This window comes from Petaurus breviceps, unplaced genomic scaffold, assembly GCF_028583685.1.
Source record: "Petaurus breviceps papuanus isolate PSGF00001 unplaced genomic scaffold, PetGlider_PUasm1.0 490, whole genome shotgun sequence".
NCBI lineage: Eukaryota > Metazoa > Chordata > Mammalia > Diprotodontia > Petauridae > Petaurus > Petaurus breviceps.
This window is the reverse complement of record NW_027186352.1, coordinates 21,267,790-21,285,458: the sequence shown is the minus strand read 5'-3', so window position 1 is coordinate 21,285,458 and position 17,669 is coordinate 21,267,790. Positions and strand designations below refer to the sequence as shown.

At 46.0% G+C, this 17,669-nt stretch overlaps 1 protein-coding gene across 4 annotated transcripts in view; it reads right to left on the bottom strand.

The window, feature by feature from the left end:
- BICC1 (BicC family RNA binding protein 1) overlaps positions 1 to 17,669 on the bottom strand; it is a 286,143-nt gene that overhangs the window by 147,084 nt on the left and 121,390 nt on the right. Inside the window, exon 1 of one of the 4 annotated variants that reach the window (XM_069101828.1) lies at positions 13,629 to 13,748. The exons of the other annotated variants lie outside the window; for them this stretch is intronic. The gene's annotated coding sequence lies outside the window, so the exon portion shown is untranslated. Of the gene's footprint in view, positions 1 to 13,628; positions 13,749 to 17,669 lie in introns of those variants that run through there. 4 annotated transcript variants of the gene reach the window in all.

The window sequence follows — 17,669 nt, the reverse complement described above, 5'->3', positions numbered from 1 at the left end:
GACATCACAAAAATAAATAAGTGAGGGAGTCCACAGCTAAGCAATCAGTACATCTGAAAAAATGGAAGCCTCTTAGTGGGACTGCATGATGAAGGAGTCAGCAGTGTGATACGGTAAATGAGAAAGCCAAGGCAGATGGAATCTTCAGCAACTCTCATGCTGAGCCCAAACCCAATTAAAATGCAATTAGAAAATCCTTAACAAAATAAAACACAACAAAAGCCAGATAGATGCTTTGACAGACTAAGGCCATAAAGTCTTCTCAGGCCCCTGTGAGGCACTCCCAGCCATGGCGGCATGGGATGGGCGGGAGGGCCAAGCAGGCTATCTGTTAGGGTCCCCAAGCCTGGGGCTTCCCTCGGCCATGCCCTCTCCCTGAGTAAATCACCTCAACTCTCTGGTCCTCAGTTTCTTCACCTATAAGATGAGGGACTGGTTTCAGATGAGCTCCATAATTCCATAAGCAACTGCTATAGATAAAGTGCTTAATACAGCATTTCAGGTGTGTAAAGCACTCTATGCAGGCAATCTCATTTGATATCCATAGCCTTGTGAGGTAAGTATGATTATTATCCCCATTTTACCGATGAGGAAACTGAGGCTGACAGAGAAGTGACTGCCCAGGTTCACACAGCAAGTAAGGTGGGATCTGAGGTCAGGTCTTCCTAATTCCCAGTCCCACTGGGTCACACAGCCTCCTGATACACTAACAATCCAGTCATTGGGCCAGTGGCTTAGATTTTCCACTAGGGAACACTTTACTGACCCAGTTTTAGTTATTGGTCATCCTCAGACTTGTTTCTTATGCTAACTTAGACATCTGTGTGTCTCCTAAAACATGCCACAATTAGAAATGGAGTCAGAAAGCCTGAGTCCAAATCCCAACTTGGCCTCTTGCCGAGGGTGACCTTGTCGCATCCCAACCTCTCAGTGCCTCAGGCAAGAGTCCCAGACATCAGTGAAACCACAGCTCTTGATCCCCTAATAAATAAACAAGGCAGGTGCATTGAAATCTCTATTCCATTAGCTTGCAATGAGCAAAGGGGACCTGCTCAGTCAATGTCATTCCCCTCAGCCTGTCAAAATTATAGCTGATCTTTTCTATGTACATAAATGTCCTGATCTAGCCTGTCTCACCCCTCAAACCATAGACGCTTCATCTGGAGCTTTGTTCTGTATCATGGGCATCTGTTTGTGCTTATCCCCACCCCTCTAGACCATAAGCTCCTCCTGGGCAGGCCCTCTCTGAAACTTTATCTTTTTCCCTGCTCACAGGCAGGTAAGTGGAGCAGTGGATAGAGCACCAGCCCTGAAGTCAGGAGGACCTGAGTTCAAATCTGGCCTCAGGCACTTAACACAAAAACTAGCCATGTGACCTTAGGCAAGTCACTTAACCCCAATTGCCTACCAAAAAAGTAAAAAAAGAAAGAAAGACTCATCTTCCTGAGTTCAAATCTGGCCTCAGACACTTTTTTTGCTTTGGTTTCCTCATCTGTAAAATGAAGAAATGGCAAACCACTCCAGTATCTCTGCCAAGAAAGCCCCAATGGGGTCACATAGAGTCAGACAAAAGTGAACAACAGCTACCTAGAGGGAGCACAGGGCTCTACACCCAGCAGGTACCTAACAAACCTGATAAAGCCCTGTTTCACAAAACAAAATGTCTTCCTTTCTAAAGATATGGGTTTGGTTTTTGTTTTTTTTTAAGAAATTAGCTTTCAAGTCAAATTTTCAAAGGACCAGGCTTCCTCCACCCTCCCCCACCCCACCTCCAGCTACTTCACCCAGGCTGAAAGTACAGTAGCCATTCACAGGTCCACCCCTACACTGATCCGCACAGAAGCTCTGACCCCAGGCAGCCTGGGGGCCCCTGATTCTGGGACACTTAGTGACTGTACCAGAATGACTGGAAGCCACTCAGGACAGCCACACTCGAGTGACCCACCAGCCCCAACCTGCCCAGGAGCAGGGATCACAGGAGACACCAGCACATGGGCTTAAGGGCGATGTTTGGAATGCCGGCCTGAGCACCACCAGCACCAGCAATGCACTCTCAGTTACTTTGTATCAACTTGAATATACTTTGTATATAGGTACACACTTTGTATCCCTTCAATTAGAATGCAAGTTCCTCCAGGACAAGGAGTATCTTCTTTTCTGAGTCAATGTATCCTTAGAACACAGTACATTCCTTGAACAGAGAAGTGCTTGACTAACATTTTGCTGAACTGACCTTGAACTGAAATGACCCACACAGACCTCAAGGGTCGCAGGATACTAGACTTACAGTGAGAAGAGAGTCTAGTCAAGCGTTCTCCAGGTGAGAGGATGGGCCTGTGCCAGCCACGCTTCACTCACCCAGCTAGGTTTCTGACTCTCCAATGTGCCTTCTCACCACGTTTTCTAACTCTGGAATATCCCTCCCATGCTAATCCCATTTCCTATTGGTGAGTCTCCATTTTTATTCCCCCCAAGACTGTGTTTCAGATAGCACTCTCTAGATTCTGCCACCGTGCCCTGGCATGGGCACCTTCCCTCCCACCCTGGCTTTTTAGCTCACTCTTGTTATCTTTCCCATCAAAATGTAAACTCCCTGAGGGCAGAGGGTCTTTCTCTTTGCTCATATTTGTAGCATTCAACACAGTCCTAGGCACACAGTTAGCACCTAATAAATGTTTTTTGCCTGCCTGCCTTATGGAGGAGCAACCTGGAAAGCCCAGAGAAAGTAACTGGGACAAGAAAGTAACAAGACAAGTAACCTTGTCCCTGGTCAATGGGGTTTGAATTTGGGCTTTCTGACTCCACATCGAGTCTTTCCATTGCACCATGGTGCTAAGGGAGATGGAGAACACCTTCCTTTAAAGCCTGTGAGGTTCCTATGGAGCCCCCAGTGTTCTACTTTCCAACCCAGTAGGGCCTGAACAGAAACTCACTAAAAAATGTAAACTCCCCCCAGAGCCACCAATGAGAAATAAAGCTAGATTTTCCAAATAACAGAACATTTAATGGCCGTCACATCTTTCGACAGTGACAGTTCCTTGGAATGAGTATTCCTGCAAAGGGCAAATGAATCATTCGAATACCCTTCTAATGACTTGAAGCTAGAAAGCAGCCCCTGGGATCAAGGATGTTAGGTCAGAGTGAGTAGATGAGTTTTTCAGCCAGGAGAAGGCTCAAAGGAAAAGACCAGAAATAAATGCTCAGAAATCAGCTGGAGGACAATGAAGTGGGAAATAGAGGCTTTGGGATCTTACCATTATTTCTCCTTGCTTTTTATGAGGTTATTCAATGAAGATCAAAAGTCCAAACTGAGAGAATCAATTTAAGAAAGGTCAAAGACAAATCATCAAGACTGCTTTGTGCAGAAGAGAAACATACCTGTCTGAGGCCAATTCCCTGCTGGCATCACTGCAGGCCCTCCTGGCCCTCCACACCCAGCACTCTCTAGCTAGCTAAGGGGGGTCGGTATGGGGCAGTGAAGACAGCTCAATCTGAAGGCGGGAGAACAGGATCTGAAGGCAGGAGACACATGATGAAATCCATGCGCTACTACTTATTGGGCCTGGGTCTTTGAGCAAAGCATTTAATGTTCCTGAGGCCTCAGTTTCCATTCTTCCTGGAAGACATGGGTCAGTCTACTTCCCTATAGCCCCACTAGAGGAAGACCTGAGTTTAAACCTCGCCTCAGACACTTACCAGTGAGGTGACCCTGGGCAAGTCACTTCAGTGTTTGCCTCAGCTTCCTCCTCTGTAAAACAAGTTGGAGAAGGAATGACAAACCACTCCAGTATCTTTGCCAAGAAAACCCCAGATGGAGTCTCAGAGAGTCAGACACATGACTGAAGTAACTGAATGCAAAGGGGGCATACATCTGCTTAATATATCTCCACCTTGTCTTCCCTGCCATTGGGTCACTGGCCCCTCTAGCAAAGGACATCTCAAGGGAAGGGACAGCTCAAGCCAGGCAGGTGAAACAATGACTATCACATCTTATGAAGTTTGGGAAGGGAGGCGATTGAAAATAACAAGCTAAAACCAGCTTTTAGGACAACCTGGGGGTTTCATGAGGTCCTGGTATCCTTCCTCACCTGCATCAGAGAATTAACTTTGCTGAGTTCCCTTCCAAAGATCACATCACTCCCCCAAAGAACTCCCAATTCATGGCTCCACGAGAGCCAGCTGAGAAGGAGGGCCCCAGCAGCTACTGGGCTGTTTCATGTTTCCTCCCATCCCTCAGCTTGCAGGTGGATAAATTCAAATCAAACCTCAGGCAGAAGTGCTTTTAAGGGTCCTGTTTTCTTTGGAACCTCTGGATAGAATCTGCACAGATAAAACATGGAGAGCCGGACTAGTTATAAAAAGCATCCCAGTTAGATAAGTTAACACATCCTCCCTTCTCACTGAAAGCAACAGGTGCCCAAGAAGTAACTGCTGTTCTATCTTATCTCCCCAGCTCTTGTACCAAGAAAACAAACCCCTCCAGAGATAAAGGAGAGGGGGCCTCCCATGCCTTGGCCAGGGGGACCAATGTGTGGAGGCTGCAGGTAAATCATTTGCAAAGGGTTTTAAAATCTTATCCAAGATTCCTTCAAGTCTGGGGTAATCACAGGAAACTAAGATGGCCTTCACCAACCCATCAGCATTTATTAAGTGCCTACTATTTGCCGGGCACTATGAGATACTTGTACAGTACTCTGCAAACCTTAAAGCACTCTTTAAATTGTAGCTGTTGTTGTTATTGGGCAGGTAGATGGCACAATGGATAGAGCATTGGGCCTGAAGTCAGGAAGACCTGAGTTCAAAGCTGGCCTTAGATACTTACTAGCTAGGTAATCCTGGGCAAATAACTTAGCCCTACTCGCCTCAGTTCACTCACCTGTAAAATGAGCTGGAGAAGGAAATGGCCAACCTGTCCAGTATCTTTGCAAAGAAAACCCCAAATAGAGTCATGCAAAGAGTTAGACACAATTGAAAAATAACTGAACAACATTTTTGTTAATCATTTAATTGAACATTCTACTTATTTCGTTCTTCAGTTTTCCAATTTTAAAATTCCCAAACACAAGAGAGAGAAAGGCCGAAATGTTTCTTCTTCCTTCCAGACTCTCCCATCTCTAGGCTATTATTCTCTCAATTCCTTCTCTTACTTTTCTTATTTTCATGTAATATAAATGCTACCTCTACTCAAGACTGCCTTCAAGGCTTCAGGGGACTTACAGAGGTCATCTAGCCCAATTCTTTCATTTTACAGATAAGACAACTGAGGCCAGGCAAGGTAAACTAACTGATATGTCCACACAGTGTCATGACAGGGCTGGGATTCAAACCCAAGTCTTCTGACTCCAGTGTTCTGTCTACAAAACACACTGACACCATCCTGATAGGCAAGGAAGGTTGGGTCCTCCAAGCTCAGGAAGGGCCCACCCAAATCTGCAAGATTTCCAGTCAGAGCTTGGAATGAGGGGATCTCAGAATGGGAAGGAGCTTCCAAGGGCCCTGCTGTCTAAGCTGAACCTGAACAAGGATCCTCTCTATTACATCCCCCATGTGGTCAGTGAGAGGGTCCCCCCAACCTCCTAAGACCACCCACTCCACTTCTGGGGGGCGGGGGATGAGAGTAGTTCTCACTATAAAGTTTTTCCTTTTTATCAAGCTTGAATCAAGCACTTTCATCCAGTGCTCTCAGTGCTGCCCTCTGCTGTAAAGTGGGGTTAGAGATGATAAGACCACAGACTTAAAGCCTCTATTTAGGTCTATGATGCCTCAAGTTTACAGATGAGGAAACAAAAGCCCCATGATGGGAGGTGTCTTGCCCAAGATCACAGAGATGGTGTCAGAGGCTAATACTGAATAATCATCATCATTATTGTGTTTATACCAATAATAGGTCTCATACAGCACTTCAAAATTTACAAAGCCTTTGCCAAACTTTATCTCATTTGAATTCCAAGACAAACTTGTGAGATCAGTGATACTATCACCCCCATTTTACAGATGGGGAAATTGAGGCATGCAGCGGTTAAGTGACTTTGCCAGAGTCACACAGCTAGTAAGTGCCTGAAGCAGCCTCTGTGTCCAGTGTTCTACCCACAGCACCATCCACCTGCCTCTCCCAGGTGACAGTGCTTCAGACATTTGTAAGGTGGGAATCATGTCCTGTACCTCCAATTTGTTTTCTTCTCCAGGTTAAAAATATTCACTCCTTCCAATGACCATCATCTGACTTGGGGCCCTTGACCATTCTGTCTGTCATCCTTTGGATATTCTCTCTCCATCTTAGCTCTATGCTCTCTGAACAGTGGACCACTTATAAGCTCTCTCTGGAGCAGCATAGCTATGTTTAGTGAGACTTATTCACCAGAGGCCTGGCCACTAGGTAATTGTCTTCCTTTATTCCTTCCTTCCTTCCTTCTTTCATCCTTCCTTCCTTTCATCCCTCTTTCCTTCCATCCATCCTTCCTTTCTTCCATCCTTCTTTCCTTCCTTCCTTTCTTCTTTCTTGGGGGGGAGGGGTGGAAGGGAAGGGGGATGGATCAAGCAACTTATTAAACCATCTGCTAAGGTGCAAGAGGGTTACAATCACACATGATATACACACAATGATAAAATCATGGGTCTTTTGCACGTTGACATGAGTCACAGAACACTGAACATACTTTTAAAAACTTCAAAGTCAGAAGCCTCAAGTCAAAGTTATGCTTAGATTAAAAGCTGATCTGGTTATCTGAATACTAAGTCAATTCAAAAAGAAAAGAAGAGAAAAAGAAAAAAAATGTGACCTTTTTCTCAGTCTTTTTAGCAACAAGGAGTATTTCCATAACAAAGGTGACTCTTTTCCAAGCCAAAATACAGAAAAAGTCACCAGAAGAGCAGGAGGGCTCTACAGCCCCACAAGCCCCCGCCCTAAAGAACTGCCTGATGGGTAAACTACCTCCCTCATAGAGGACCCATCAGAGGACGGCCCCATGACACCAAACCACCAAGCAGAATCTTCAGAAAATAAGAAACAGATGAAAGGCCTTAGCTGAATCATCAAGAAACCCAGAGCAAAGGAATTTCTTGATCACCCCTCTGGTTGTGGGTCTTTACCATAAGGTGACCACTTGTCAGCTATGCTAGAAAAGGGATCCTCCTTCCAAAATGTCTTCTACCTCTAGGATTAAGCTGTCCAGACCACGGAGAAGAGACTTTGGGGACAGAGTGGAGGATGATGGCCACTGTCAAGAAATTCGGAGTCAACAAGGGGGGGGCTGCTGGCCTTGACTTCCTGAGCCTGTGGTCTGCTGGGCTCACTAGTCCACAGATTGCATTCCCATTCCCAAAGGGAGCTCCTCCATTCTGGATGGCCAGGCCTTCATCTGTTACCTCACTCAATAAAAACAAAAACAAAAACCACGGAGGTCAAACTTCCCCTTCCTGCCCCTCTGTGATACAACTTTCTTAAAGGCCTCCAAATATTGTTATAGTGACATTCTAAGTCATGGAATAAAATAATGTCATCTTGTCCAGAAGAAAGCCTTCCTGGATCGATCCTGGGCCCTCAGAACCTTTGCCTTCCAACTTCACACAGCTCTTGATCTTTTTTCTTCTCTTTTTTTTGTTTGTGGGTTGGGGTGTTTTTGGTGGTAGGGCTTGTTTTTGTTTTGGGGGCAGTTGGGGGTGAAGTGACTTGCCCCAGGGTCACACAGCTACTCAGTATCTGAGGCTTCATTTGAACTCAGGTCCTCCTTGACTCCTGGGGCCAGCACTCTATCCACAGCATCACCTAGACGCCCCCAGAACTCTTAATTTTTCACAAATCTGATGCCCTTCTCCTAGAACACTATGGTGTTCTATATGGTGGTTATCCATGCAAGAGCAGAAAGGGACCCTAGAGGCCACTGAAGCAAACCCTTCATTTTAAAAATAACAAAACTGAGAATGAGGAGGAGAGCCACACAGTTAGCAAGTGTCTAAGGCAGGGTTTGAACTTGAACCTGGCTGCCAATGAAAGCCCCATGAGGGCAGGAACCTCGGCTAAACTGTAAACTCCCTCTAACACCTAGCAGAGGGCCCTGCAAAGTCAGCGTTCGATAAATGCTGGCTGTTGTGGAGCTCTAAAATTATGCACAAGGAGTAAAACGGAGCAAGGCATTTCTTAGGAGCCAAAAAAGGTGACACAGAAAGCAGAAAACATTTGTCCTGAGCCTTAAGGGAAAGTGGATATCTGTTAAGTAACATGAAAAGATACAAAGGAAAAGACACCTAAATCCATGAACGGGTGCCTGCTCTGGGAGTAGGGCTCCCAACCATCGGCTGACAAAATGATAGGGCCGGGCCCTCTGCATCTAAAGAGAAGCCCCAAGAGGCACCGGCCTGACCTGGGCATCTGAGACTTTCTAGACGCACAAGTCTCGGGGAAAAGCATCTGAGGGACCCCCCCCCCCTTCCCCATCTCTGGTCCAACACTCACTCGTTATGGAAAGGCACAAATATTTTTTATGAGCAAATGTAGTTGACTAAACCCTGTTTATTTTTGGGAGGCTGGTTTTGACATTTCGAGCAGACACCTCATTAGAAGGCTAGATATAGCCCATTTAAAAACAAGGTCAACAAATCATGACATGGCGGAAGAATTTTGTGGCTGCCACAGAGGGCCCCTTTCTGAACACCGTCTATTTCCTGAATACGTTTACAGTTTTGCTGAAGCAGGCCAAATATGGCGCTACTAGCTGGTGAGTTCCTGCCCTGACAGGCAAATGCCCTGTATTTAAGCAAAATAATGACTGGACTATTCCCTGCCTCTACCAGTGTTGCAGACTCCCATAACATTAAATTCTCACCCAAGTGTGCCCATGTCACTCATTCCTCCCTTCCTCCCTCTTCCAGTAGTGCCTTCCCTCTGGGGCTTGTCTCCAACTAACCCTGCACATACCATGTTTATACACAGCTGTTTGCACGTTTTGAGTTCCTCAAGGGCAGGGACTATCTTGCCTGTCCTTGTATCTCCAGCACTTAGCACATAGTAGGAACTTAAATGTTTGCTGACTCATTCACTCACTTCTTTATTCAATTAACTTCAGAGACTCCCTGTTATGTCCCAAATCAATATAAAGTCCTCTGGGGTTTAAGACCTTTCACCACCTGGCTCTGAGATACCTTTCCAGGCAGTACTCACTGCCCTTCATGCTTCTGAAGGTCCAACCAGACCAGCCTTTTTTCAGTTCCTAACATGAAATGCCATCTCCCACCTCCATGTATCTGCAATGCGTATTCCCTAGGCCTCAAATGCAATCCCTCTTCACCTCCAACTCTTAGATTCTAGTTTCCTTCAAAGATCTGCTTATAAGCCATTATTCATAAGAGCCCTTTCCCGATACCTTGCAGGGCGTCATGAAATTACCTCTATACTTTGTATATCCTTACACGGATTCATGTTGCTTTACCCAATAGAACATAAGCTCCTTGAAGGCAGGCTGGTCTCATTTCTGCCTCTGTATCACTAATGCCTAATAGCATCTGGGATAACTCATGTTTGGTGTGAGAGTATTTAAAAAGAAAATTGGTTTTAAATGTATGTTAACAATTGGAAAACAGCCTGGAGACTTCAAAGATGACTAAAATCACAGCAATAGCTTATTCCTTTATAGGACTTCAGTATTTTATATGCACACTCTCACTGGGGCCTTAGGTACTATTAATATTATTCCCATCACTCCCGAAGCATCTGCCTCACCTGTGAACAGCTCTCCACACTACTCAATTTTTTCAGATATCAAGCCTAAATTTGCCTCTACAAAGCCATTGTCCCTTGTTCTTCCCTCTAAAGCCAAGAAGTTCTAGTTATCTTATAAGACAACCAAATCAAAATACACACCAGCACACACTGTCATGAGTGTGATGACAAATCATACTGCAAACCTAGGGAGAAATGGTGCTAACTAACTCCTTTCAAACAACCCAAAATCTACCATATGCAGGAGACACAGCCAGGGTCCTGCCTGGGGCCTTCAAGCAGTGTGGCATGGCCAAGAGTGCTGGGGGAGGAAGGGATCTAAACATCCATCTAAAGAAACTGAAGGCAAGGGAGGTGAAGGCACTTGGGAGGAAGTTTGGCACAATGGAGACAAGCAGGAAGAGAACGTGCATTTATTAAGCACCTACTGTGTGCCAGGCTCCATACTAAGAACTTCACAGATATTATCTCATTTGACCAAATGATAGACTTGGAGTGAGGAAAAGCTGGGCGGAAGTCACGCCTCTGACGTCGTATCAGGGGAGTGACCAAGGGCACTGCCACTCACCTCCTGAGCCTTAGTTTACACACAGTATTGACTTCTCAGGGCTGTTAAAAGTTTTAAAAGAGGAAATGGATACAAAGGCACTTTTTAAAGTCAGCTATTATCATGGGAGTATGGCACGATGAATGGAGTGCCAGGGGCATCTTGGCTCCAATCCTGCCCCAGGTACTTTCTGGCTGTGTGAACTTAAGCCAGTCTTCTCTGAGTCTCAACTATTTCACCTGTGAAACATGGGTGCAAAGAGAACCCCCCTCACCATGCTGTGGGCATCCCCAACACTAAAGTAAGACAGAAAGGTGAACTCCTGGGGACTCTCAGACAAGGCCTGGAGGCCTCCAGACCTCTCATTCAGGCAGGGCTGGCACTAGACATCTCCTTCTGTCCCTCCATGTCTGAACAATTCATTGCTACTCAGCTCGCTTGGGAATCTCTCCCCTCTCACAGTATCACCAGTCCCACAGTCCCCATTCACAGTGACCTTGACCACAGCCCCTGGGCCCATTTGAAAGAGCAGGAAGGATCCTGACATTTACAAACACCTGGCCCCCCGCAGGCTCAGACCAAAGAGCTGGTTCTAAATGTCAGGCTACTTCCTGAGTACAAGAATAAAACAGAGGCCCAGGAAGCAAACATAACTTGTCCCGAGGAAAGGAAACAAGCAAAGCACGGGGTTTCTAGTCTATTAGGAGGAGGCGAGGGAGAGTCCTCTCTTTAGCACAGATCACCCCGAGCTGTGAAGACCTTCCACCTCATCCTAGGGGCCATGAAATGCTGACATCATCACTGGGAACTCCTGAGTCAGTTTAACACAGCAGCTTTTTCCAGAAAAGCAAACAGACAGAAGGGATTATCCTTTCAGATTACTTCCCTACGGAACACACTCCTGAACTGGGCAGGGTTTCCCACGACAGTGAAACCAATAAGGTAATAATTACATGTCAGACAGGAAAAATCAATGCAGAAAACAATGAAATATGGATAGCGGCCAGCCCTATGATTTCACTGTAACAGAGATCTCTTAAATTGAGTAAATGGCCCTCTACCACACAGGTCAAAACGTTCTCTGCAATTTATCATCTTAGAGATGGCTGGCGTACTGAGAGATGAAATGATTTTCCCTAAGTTGCACACCTACTATGAGTCAGAGGCAAGATGTACCCCCAAATTTGTCCTGCCTCTGAAGGCCAAACCTGGCCCTTGGTCAGTGCACTACACCACAGGCTGAACAGGAAAACAAAACAGGAAAAAACCGGTAAGGACTGGGCACCTGTCATTTCACTGGTGTGAGGGAAGTTCTGAGTGAGGAAATTCAAATCTTTCAAATAAGGCTTAACTCCACTCCAGGGCTGACCTAAAACTCAGAAGATGCTGAAGAAGTTTCTGAGGATTACCCCTCACTGGCAAGTCCCATCACCTGTGGACGTCAGCTACCTTATCTATAAAGAAGAAGGTGGACAGAAGATGCTTCTGAGGTCATTTCACCTCTAGGACACCATGATTATATCACAGAGAAAACAACCCAATTTCACATCAATTTTCCTCCAACTTTTTCTAAAAAACACTCAAATTGAGGGTTGGCTAACTTGGAGGTGGGCTTTAGGACCTGGACCTTAGAGACCTTTCAGTTGAGGAAATGGGCCCAGAGAGAAACAGTTGCCCACAGTCACACAGGTAGTAATTTGGATTCAAATCCAGGCCCTCTGATTCCCAAGGGTTCTAACAATGGTGAAAGCACCCACCAGGGCAAAATAGAAACTTCTATAAGACAGGCTGAGACTAGCAGAGGAACCCAGCAGCACAAACAGAGGCCATGCCATGGGGCCCACAGCTGCTCATGGCAAGATTGAGTTGCTTTCTTAATATAGTCACTTTTCACCTTTGAAGCAGTTCAAAGGTTTTGGCCCAGGCCCCTTGGCCCTCGGCTTCTTTAAAAAGTCAGGCCACTAGCTGCCTGGGGAAGCAAGCCCAGCCCTGGCTGGGAGCAAACGAAAAAGGAGATTGTTGGCAAAATGCAAGGATTCTCACAGCTCACACACTAGGACGAATGACCAGAATCCAGCCAGGATCATAAAACTGAAATTAAGAAAACTGCTGGGTTTAACTGCTTTCCTAATGTCACTTTTATTTGTTTCCATCTGCCTAGCAACTACTGGCGATCTTTAAAGTCTATTCATTCTAAATGCGCACCTGCCAATGTGCCAACATCTCTCTGATTGCAAACATACCTTTTTCCTCTGCCTTAATATGCCATCAACTTTCCTGCTGGGACCCATGGAAAACACGGGGGTGCAGTGGAAAGAATGATGGAGCCCGGCTTGGAGGACCTGGGTCTGCATGGAGGACCTCACGCTCACTAGCCTGGCGATCTCTGCCAGACCGCCTCATCTCTCCGAGACTCAGTTTTCTCCTCTGCCAAAGGGGTGTTAAAATAGGCGACCTCTCTAAATTGATCACCCTGACGTATTTGAAAACCTTTCGAGTGCATGCTCAAATATCTCCACCACCAAAATGTGAAATGACAGATTGCTAAAGAGGCAACATTTCATTAAAAATTCAAATCCAGGTACAATAGAAATGTTAGCAAACTTTAGCCTCCTGGGCCCTCGATTTCTTCATTTATAAAATGAGAAAAGTGGTACAAAAGGCCTTTCACTTCTAAATCTACAATCACATCTACACGATCCTGTCAAAGTCTACATACTGTTGCTGTTTGTCCTTTGTTCTAGAAGAGGATCATGACACCAGGGAGGTGGTACCATGACACACAAGTGAATTAGGTTTAAGTGAGGCCTGACTGCAAAGTCACCAGCCTCAACTTTCTCCTCCAGAGGCATCTGGGTCCAGTGGCCAGTTATGGATCAGAATGACTGGGGATGGCCCTGATGCAATGGGAGATCTTGGGCTTTTGAAGCTAAGGTCTTTACCAGGTGTCAGTTTGACTGAGGGCAACACCCAATCAGAGATTAAGGGAAGATAAGAAATCAGCAGACCTATGTAATCATATATTCCTTAAGTCACCTATAAATGCTGCTATGGAGGGGATAGATGGTCACACACCACAAACAAAGGAGGAAGGGACTTTTCTTGTTCATTCAATCCTTTTCACATTGCAAAGACCAAACACTTCAGGTGTGGGGGGGCCAGGTAACCTGTCAGAACAGTCCGCTGACCAGGAAAGGCCCGAGGTTCTGCTGGAAGATGGACACCAGTGGAACCCAAGAGGACCCTAAGGAAGCAAGCTCTGCCATGGACTTCTCTGGGGGACTTGGGTCTTGTGAATCACAACAATCCCACTACTTTTCCCTCCCCACCCCCACTACTTCCTGAACAAAATCCATGACTCCATACCTGAGACACCTGGCACCCAGTCCTCCGGATGTGAAATCCTCCAGAGTACAGCACTCAAGACTAGGAACGTTCTGCTCTAATTTGAGACACTAACAGCTAGCCTTGGCCTTGAGGATTCCCAGAGCAAGGAGAGATCCGATGGAGTAACTTGGGCCTCAGCGTCAGAAGGCATTAAGGCATGTGAACAATGTGTCAGATAAACAGGTGGCCAAAAGGGAGAGAGGGAGGGGGATCTCCTCAGGAAATACCTGGGAAGGCTGGCCAGAATTAGACGTGCAGAACGGGGCCACGGAAGGGCTTGGAAATCAGAGCAGGCCTTTTCTAATAACAGAACAGACCACCTGCTCCCCCTGGCATGTGGTTGTCATCTTCCTAAGAATGCAACCCCTCACTCATGGCTCCTTCTGAGGACAACCTTCTTCAGAGGCATCACCGGCTGAGAGGGTTAGCCACAGGAGACAGCATTCATCCTGTTTGCAATCTGAGATCCTGGCCCGTTAGAGCTTTTTGCTCAATAATAATTAACTAAGAAACCCAATGGAAAGAGCATAGCCCTGGGAGATCTGGGTGATAAAGCCAGGAAGGCTCCTGATTTTCACTAGGGGACACTGAGAAACCCACTGCCCTGGTCTGGGCCTCAGTTTCCTCATCTGTAAATTAAAGAGAGTTGGACTAGACCAGAGTTCTTAACTGGGATGGGGGGTGGGGTTCATCCTGGAGAAGATTTTCTTATTTTAAATTACATCTTCTTTTTTACTAATCTCTAACCAGGGGTATGCTGGAGACCACTAAGACCTGTTCACAATATTCAGTGTGAGCATTTATTCATCAGAAATCTGCCCATGTTACAGAACTGGGCCTGATTTACTGTTTAGTTGATTTCTAGACTTAAGAAAGTGATGAAGAAAATCTTAATGATGCAGATTAAACTAAAACATGTAATACATGTGTGTTGTCTATTTATTTTGGGGGCAGCCAGTTGTTAAACAATTTACTAACATACCTCAGACTCTAACTGAAATTTCACATTTCCTTCAATTATGAATGTAGGCACCAAATAACAGTATTGTATCAGACTTCAGCACTACCAGAGGAGTTGCTGAAACAAAACAAATGTTCCTAAGTCCTGGGCCCAAGAGTCCTCAAGGTCCCTTGGAGAGGCCCCCACCTCCCCACCTACTGATCAACCAGCTTGGACATTTCTTCATTCTAACCAGAGTTTGCCTCTTAAACTTCTGGAGAGCTCAGACTCAGAACAGTAAGGCTTGCTGGACCAACCTCTTCCTTTACAGGTGAAGAAATGGAGACCCAGAAAGGTGCAATGTTAATGGCATATAAGATCTTCCCTGCCCATTAACAGGCCTCATGTGGAGCCCATTAAGTGAAGCTTGCTTAAGGGAGGCTTGCTTGTAGGAAGGCTTTCACACCTTTTGCTAAATTCTAATCAGGAACTGAGTCAGGAAGGTTGTGATGCCCTCTGGCTCTGAGAAATGTGTATGTACTCTGGGTTGGTATTTTACTTTGGGGACTCGCTTGGGAGAAGGATCTTGTGATTCCCTGGTTAAGGTTCTGAGTGGCCACATGTTCAGAGCTCCCCGACTGCTCAGATGTAAAGGCTCTCTCATTCCAGGGATGTATGTAAAGTGAATGGCAATACTGTTTTGATTCTGGCAGTTAGAGCCCCATCTGTCAACCTTTATTTCTCTGCCTGTATTTTCTCTGAAGTTCAGGGTGCTGACTTTTCCCCTGAACTAGTGAATGTAATTAAAAAAGATTGTTGACCCCTTGAACAGCTATCTTTCCTAGTAAAGCAGATCTAAGAACCTGTGCTAGCAGCCATCCTGGGGATGCCAGTGTGGTTGCCACTACACAAGGGCACACAGATAGTGAAAATTTGAACCTTAATCCCCTGACTCAAAAGCTAGCTGGCTTTTCATGGTACCATGAAGGGAGCGGAGAGGAAGGGATGGAGAGAGAAAGAGAGAGAAGGGAGGAGAGAAGCAGAGAAAGGAAGGGAAAGAAGAGAGAGAGGAAGAATGTGCATTCATTAAGTACTTAACCACATGCGGGTCAATGTCTTGGTGTTGGAGACACAAATACCACATAGTTATCCCTTCTACATTGTGACTTTCCCCAACTCAGTTTTGATATATCGCGGGTCAACATAAGAAATTAAATGGCAATTTGGGAGAGTTTTGTAGAAGTTGCAGACAACATGCAAAGGTCAGCAGACAACACAGAAAAACTTTAGAAACTCAGAAATGCATAAAATATATGCATATTATTGAATAATGTCATAATTGTATAATATATATTTAATCTATATGATTATATAATATTTCATCTTTTAATACCATAATAATTCAGACTTCTCTGGTACGAAGGGAGGGCCAAAAACTTTTATGTGGATTTTCCAGATCATGGGGAGGCCCTGCACCCCTCACCACTACCCCACCACCCCTGTGATATGAAAGGGATAACTGTACAAGCAAACCAGACATTCCCCACCTTCAGGAAGCTGACATTCTACGGGGTCAAACAGCAAAGGTCAGAAAGCTGAGGATTCAGGGGAGAATGGCTGGAGTGACTTTGAGGAGGCAGAGCAGAGGTCAGAGGAGGGAGCCAAAATGTGGGGGAAATCAGCATCCCTGAGACTCTTCATGAAACGACAATCCTGATGAGGGAGTTGCTAATCACAGGAGGGGGATCTTGGGTAGAGGCAGCCTGGCAGACTGGGATCAGAAAGACCTGGGGTCAAACCCTGCCTCTGCCCCAGGCTGGTTGTGTGACCCTGGGCAGGTCACTTACCTAAGCTCAAAGCATTCTGGGCAAGTCTAAGACTTAAGTTACTCAGAACGTGCTGACCTGCCTGGGTTGAGAGTTTCCTTATTTGGGAGGTAACTCTCCTGATGAAATTACAGGTCCAGGCCCTTTCCCAGTCCTTTTCTCAAAGGAAGGAAGTTGATTCCGTGAAAACCACTGCTCTCTCATTAGTGTGCTGTCCTTCATACATTAATACAATACAACTGATCAGAGGCACAATTACTCTTCTACCCGGATAACTGGAAACAACCTCTCTCATCCACACTCCCTCAGAAAAGAATTCACTGAGAATCAGGACAATCCAGGGCAATCAAACCACATCAAAGAGCTCATCTTCACCACATACGACATTCATCTGCCTCCTCACCCAAAGGAATGGATGAAAACGTGTCTAGAGGGACTCACCAAATCACAGCATCCTGGAGCTGGTCAGGACCTCAGAGACCAGCCAGTCCACCCATCCTCGACCAAGAATCCCTTCTACCATATCCCTGACAAGTGACCATCCCACTTTTGTGGAGAACTCCTCAGGAGCTGGGCCTCACCACCACGAAAGGCAGCCTGCTCCAGCCTGGGATGGCTCTCCTAAGAAACTCTTCCCATGCCAACATCCAAGTGATTCCTCAATATCTCCCTCCATTGCTCCTGGCTCTGCCTCTGGGGCTAAGTGGAACATCACCTCTTCATGGAGAAGACTTTCAAATACTGGACGATGTTACGACACCTCCTCTTCCCACCTCTCCTCCACTCCCTCCATCCTCTGCCAACTTGAGCTCAGTTCAACAAGCATTAAGGGCCTCATTAGCACCCGGCCCTATAAACATTCCACCCTCAGGAAGCTTCCATTCCCCTATATGTTTTTGGTGGGGAGGACTGCTTTTTTTTTTGGAGGGGGGAAGGCTGGGCAGTTGGGGTTAAGTGACTTGTCCAAGGTCACACAGCTAGTAAGTATTAAGTATCTGAGGTCACATTTGAACTCGGGTCCTCCTGACTCCAGGGCCGATGCTCTATTCACTGCGCCACCTAGCTGGCCCTCCATTCCCCTATGTGCAAGTAACAGGTACACAGATACACAAACACAAAACACAAAGCAATTTCAGTGGGGAGGGTCCTAATAACTAAGGAAATTGGGAAAGGTTTCATGTAGGAGGTGTACCTGAGCTGGGCTTTGAAGGAAGCCAGGGATAGGACGAGAAGAAGGAAGAGGAGGAAAATGAG